This window comes from Medicago sativa, chromosome 5 (assembly GCF_051527215.1).
Source record: "Medicago sativa cultivar Bolivia chromosome 5, Bolivia_mono, whole genome shotgun sequence".
NCBI lineage: Eukaryota > Viridiplantae > Streptophyta > Magnoliopsida > Fabales > Fabaceae > Medicago > Medicago sativa.
In genome coordinates, this window is record NC_140753.1 from 20,707,170 (window position 1) to 20,713,675 (window position 6,506).

Genomic DNA, 6,506 nt, shown 5'->3' on the forward strand with positions numbered 1-6,506 from the left:
CTCAACAGTCACTTCACCGAGTACACTCCTTTGGCCATGTCAAGGGAGAAAATTCTCGCCGAGATCGCTGTGGCTGATCTGGCTGAAGCTGACATCAATCCACCAAAGGGTCTATCTCAGGAGAGGAAGGGGGTCGACAAAACGAAATACCGTCGATTCCACAAATTCCACGGCCACACCACCGATGACTGCATCCATCTAAAGGATGCCATTGAGCTCGTCATCCAGAGAGGTCGTGTAACATCCCGCTCATCAGCTAAAGGAAAATTTTATTAGACAAATGTATCAGAGGATTAAATTCAAGGAAAGTAAGTATGGAAAATATTTATTATGTAATATCAGCCTATTACGAGTTAAGTATCAGTGCTGGATTTAACACGCTTAAGTCAAGGGCATGTTGGTAATTTCACGCGAAAGAGCTATTTAAGTGGGATTGGCCCAAAAATATCTCATTTCACATAATCTTTCTCTCTCTAGGGTTGAGAGAAAGAGTTCTATCCTTTCCCCCTCTTTGGATCGGCCCTTTCCCTCAATCTTCTACCATCAAAGCTTCCAATTTCATGGAATTGGAGATCAAGCAAGGGTCATGGCAACTTCTAGAGCAAGAAACAACAAAGGGAATGAGTAGAAGCTTGGAATCAAAGTTAGGGTTTGAACCTTGAGAAGCTTGAAGCTTGAAGCAAACACAAGAAACAAGCTAGGTGAGTTCCATAGATAGATTACCTACCTTTGGGTTTGATAATCTTGTGAAGAAAATCATGTTTTATGTTAGTTTTGTTTTTATGAAACTTAAGTAACCCCAAAGTAATTCTTGTTAGATATATGTTAAAATTGCCATGATATATGTTTAAATAAGTCTATACAAGTTGTTGGATGTGTTTGGTGCATTACAGGGTCAAATTGGACGAGTTTTGGGTCGAAAATGGCGAAAACCCGTAACCGAAAGCACCAAAAACGCAAAAGTTCGCAGCTCTGCGCCTGTACAAGGGCGCTAGGCGCCCACACACAGGGAGCCAGTGCTAGGCGCCCCACTCCTGGCGCCAGGCGCCCCAGACAGGACAACCTCCGCGTTGTTCTGCGTTCGGGTGCTTGGGGGCAGTCGTGTGGGGGTGCGTAGCGATCGTTTCGAAGTGTTCTTTCACTGTTTTCACTCATCTTTCCACTGGAACAAGTTTGGCTTTATCAAATCATAGAATTTATAAACGGCTTGAAACTTGGGTTTATGGCATTTTCGGTCCTTAGAAATTAATGAAAATTTGCACACATCGTCAATTGATCCTTACATCATTAATCGTGGCAATCTTAGCATGTATCACAAGGATAGCTCAAGAGAGTTTAAGCATGATGGGGTAGCAATGAACTAAGAAAGGGAATGTATGTAGAGCCTCGGCTTAGCTAGTCGAGAACTAGAAAATAGCAAGAATCCCTAGAATGATAAGACGCGAAGTGTAATCTCTTCGCACATGAGCTAGAATGGCTTAGCAAATATGTAAGTTGTGGATTGATAGGTTAGACCCCTCCACTATGTTAAGTATGAATAAGTATAAGTTACCGCCAATCGGATCGATTAAGGTTCCGAGGTAAATAGGCGAATATGTATATGTTTAACTTATATGCACGACAAGACCATGATTTAATATGTGTAGGTGACATGTCTCTTGATATCCACATCAGGGGGATACAAGGGGTTCTCGTAATGAGAACGATTTAAGCCGCAAGGGACCCGCATGTCACTGAGTAACAAGACGTAGGTGCTCGTGTCTCTTGTTATCCACGCCAGTGGGATACGGGAGGTTCTCGACCTAAGGGGAACGGTTTAAACCGCAAGGGACCCGCACGACACCGAGGGAGTCCGATGTACGTACATCGGTCATGTATGGGATTGATCTCGGGGTTACTCCACCCGGGACTATCCGTAAAAATGAATCAAGATAATAACTGTTTGTTCAACGCTAACCAATTAATGAACTTAGACACGATTATGTTTATTATGATTATGATTATGTTATGTTTATGCTCATGATCGAGCCCTTGTATGATTTTGTTTAAGAACAAGAACAAGAGCATGATATGCTATTATACGCGAGCTAGATAGGTATAGGACAAGTAAAGAAAGCTATGCCGTGACGACCTTAGGTTTCCCTAATCGTCCGGTTTAGAATCATGTCATGAATATGCTATGTTATTTATGTTTAGGCCATGTTACGTAAAGCGTATGCTTGGCAATGCGGTTTAGGTTCCCTCAACCGCCATGACATGTGTAGATGAGAAACCTATAACAAGTTAAGATATGATTATGACGGCTCTAGTATGCACTACCGTCTAAGCATGCAAGTCCCCACACACGTATAATCAACCGTCAGGTTGTAATGTAGACACGTGGTGACCGTAGGTTTCCCCTTGAGGTTGCCTATAGCCTAGGATTTAGGGGAACTCACTGAGACATTATGTCTCATCCCAATCCTTATTTGTTTTAGATAAGCAGGATGTTTATGCATGTTCGGAGCCGGATGGATATTACTTCAAGGGTTCGTTCGTAAAGCTGCAGGGCGTTATGGACATCAAGGATGTATTTTTATGTATGGATGAGTTGTGTTGTATTATTATTTATACGAACGTAACTTGATGTAATTATTATTCATTCGAAGTTTTAATTGTTGTATATTTTAATGTATCCAGTACTAATATTAACGCACGTGCTAGACTTTCTAGATACGTCTGGTATGGGTGTTACAGGTCGGCTCAAGCAGTTCGTTAAAAACCCAGAGGCGGAAAGGAAGACCGTCGAGCTCATCGGTGACGGTTCTGAGCCTGGCAAAACCATCACATGTCCATGGAACATCTTAGTGATTTCCCTGACAACGTGGAAATCACCCTACACTCATGCACCTGGGAGCAGTTCTCCTCTGCCAACGCAATCACGGGAGGAACCCTGAACGTCTCCATGGGAAGCATGAAGAGGAAATTTGAGGAGCTCGTGAGCGTCAACTTGCTGGCCCCCTCCAACCATGGAGGAAGGCCACCTTTGGCGTTCTATGATTCAGAACTTCCTGGTGGAGCTTCAAATTCTGCCATCCCTTTGCTCGTGCGAGCATCGATGGCCAACACAGACGTCCGACGAGTCCTGATTGACACAGGGGCCTCATGCGACATCATGTACACCAGCCTGTTCAAATCTCTCCAACTGATGGAGAAAAACCTTTCTCCCTATGTTGGAAATAAACTCTACGGCTTCAACGGCTCATCTACTCAGCCATGGGGGTACGTAAAACTACTGGTCACCTTCGGTGAAAAGGAGGCCAAGAAAACAATCAAGATCCCATTCTTGGTGATCGACTGCCCTTCTTTCTACAATTGCATTATAGGGAGAACCGGGCTTGCCCAACTAGGGGCTGCATGTTCAACCGCTCATCTGAAGTTGAAGTGCCATGCGAAGGATGGCATCATCGCCTCTCTCAACGGAGACATCGAAGCTGCAAGAAGATGTTTCCTCCAGGCTAACAAATCCCAGAACTTGGTTTCCCAATCCAGCAAACCTGCTGAGGACAAAGGGGCGAGCACTCTGGATGCCAACTTGGTTGAACTTGATCCCAGGTTCACCAAGGAAGACCTTAAGGAACAGAAACGGGAAAAGAAGGATCCGTTCAACGCGAAAATTCTTAGACCTATTCTTGACGGTGAATTCGAGTTGGTCCCTTTCGGAAACGACCCCTCGAAAAACTTCAAGATCGGCAAGGATCTTCCCGAACTTGTCAGGGCACAACTGATCTTCCCGAACTTGGTAGGATTGAGAATTTTTATTTCACTTTATTATAGATTATCCAACAACAATAAAAACAAGTGCATGCATTATAATTTAGATGCTAAGGTTGCACTGTTTGTTTTGATTGTCTATATGAGATTAACTTGATTATATTTGATTCCTATTTTTCTTCCCGTGAAAAATGTTAAATTTTTGACATGAAGGACTTTGGAGAAGTAATTTTTAGAATTAAAATTACTAAACCTCGAAAGAGATTTTTGTTTTACTGGAAACCAACATGAATCTCTATTAATCAGTTTGAGTGTACGAACATCAGTATCCTTATATGTCCCTAATTGCGCTATATGCAATATATGTCATGTGTGAGGTTACTTTTAAGGTTTGCTAGTAATGAGCACTAATGTGTTGTTGAGAAACTCATGATGTACCTTAAAAGGACCTTGGACCCAATAATATATCAGTGAATGTAATTTCAATGACGGTGATTATTATCAAAAGTTTTCCATTGTACTAAGAAGTTACAATGATGTTGATTAGTTTACCATTGTATTTGAAAATTACAATGACGGTGTATGGAATAATCTATTAGATTTTCCTAAATAATAAATGTGATTTTCAACCATATTGATCGATTGTGATAGTCATGGCTATTACAAAGTAAATAAGATGATCATAAGAGGTCTGAAGAAATTTGACCCATCCTTTGACGAAAGGATTAGTAAGAGAGAAAGAATGACCGATCATTTGACGAAATTATTAGCTAGAGAGGGTTTTGAAAACCTGAAAATGAATGAGACTGGTTGCAGATGATAATTTCTCATATGAGGGTAACCCAACCTATAGATCGGAGATCCCAATAAATAGGTTCAAAGGGTAATTACAACTTATATAGAGATGTGGATCATGGTAAGAATATTTTAAGTCTCATTCATAGCTTTTTGGAGCATGATACTCCCTCCGGTCCTATTTATAAGAGAAAATTGGGTCAAGAAAAGTTGATGTATCTAGTTAGAAATTCAGCCCAAATACATTAACTTTTGTTGACCTAATTTTCTCTTATAAATAGGACCGGAGGGATTATAATATAGTGAATGGAAATGTTGAATTAATTTCTTAATGAGTTCTATACTCCATATGGAGTGGAGTATGTAGCTACATCAATACTCTTGATGGACTCACCTATGTGAATGTGGAGGTTTGACGCTTCCTACGAAATTTTTGGCAAATTTTCTATAACATTCACTACATTAGGATAACGTGTATGGTCGTATTCCACGGGCTATTGAACTACACTCTGATAGATTGAGCGTGTAATGTTGTCTAAGATAGAATTCAAGACTACGAGTCCCTCTAGTATATTCGGAAGCATCATCACTACGCAATAGTTCAAGTCTACGGACACTATTGTTTATGTTGGATCACCTTATTGCTCGATGAAATGGTTTTAATAAAATCTAGTGGTGGATTGTTGATGATTTTATTAAAATAACAATAAATAAAAATGCATTTTCTTTTATTTATTCTAAACTTTGGTTTCCACTACATTAGGATAACGTGTATGGTCGTATTCCACGGGCTATTGAACTACACTATGATAGATTGAGCGTGTAATGTTGTCTAAGATAGAGTTCAAGACTACGAGTCACTCTAGTATATTCGAAAGCATCATCACTACGCAATAGTTCAAGTCTACGGACACTATTGTTTTTGTTCATTTTTATGTTGGATCACCTTATTGCTCGATGAAATGGTTTTAATAAAATCTAGTGGTGGATTGTTGATGATTTTATTAAAATAACAATAAATAAAAATGCATTTTCTTTTATTTATTCTAAACTTTGGATTCCACTACATTAGGATAACGCGTATGGTCGTATTCCACGGGCTATTGAACTACACTCTGATAGATTGAGCGTGTAATGTTGTCTAAGATAGAATAGGGATTCTGAGAACTATATATATAATTAGTTATATGTTGGTATCTCCCTTTCTAACATCTAACATCCTCAAGAATTGAGGAAGAATATCTTTTTAAGATCATTCTTATTATATTGAAAAAGGGACTATGGTCTTAAAATATTATTTATTCCGGAGGGACATAAATTATCGAAGGGACTAGGATCTTAAGACCATTCTTAATTCCTAAGGGACATTATATCTATAAAGGTATATGGTCTTAAGAACACTCATCTCCGAAGGGACACAAAAAACGAGATGAAGGGGAGAAAAATTCTTCAACACAAGTCAAAAAGGGAGAGAGAAGAAAATGGTTAATTTCAGGGACCAAAAAAAAAAGAGATGAAGGGAAGAATGACTCGTCAACACAAGTCAAAGAGGGAGAGAGAAGAAAAGGATTCTAAGTTTCAGAATACTTTTCTGTGTGTAGAATGCAATATATGTGAGCTTTCTATTTATAGAAAAAATTCACAACTAATATATGAGAACCTTTGGGTACAAGTAATTCACATATTAGATCTAGTACAAAAATATCCTAAATTCAGTACCAAATATATCATATTGAGTACAAAATATATATTTTTAGTACAAAAATATTTTTTTTTTTGAAGGAGAGTACAAAAATATATTATAGAGTGCCAAAATATATGTCTAATCACGTACAAAAATATATTCGATTGCATACCAAAATATATTAGGCTGTGTTCCAAAATATTGTAACAAAATTTGGCGACTATGAAAAAACTTTCTAATAATGATTAAATTATTTATTTCGTTTAAAATGTCC

General features: G+C 38.9%; 1 long non-coding RNA gene across 1 annotated transcript; it reads left to right on the forward strand.

Annotated features, from left to right (window-relative positions):
• Positions 1–451: 451 nt before the first annotated feature.
• LOC146920914 (uncharacterized) lies at positions 452–2,695 on the forward strand. Its single transcript, XR_015011950.1, has 2 exons — positions 452–701; positions 2,478–2,695. It is a non-coding gene; the product is annotated as an uncharacterized LOC146920914 (long non-coding RNA).
• The last annotated feature ends 3,811 nt before the right edge of the window (positions 2,696–6,506 follow it).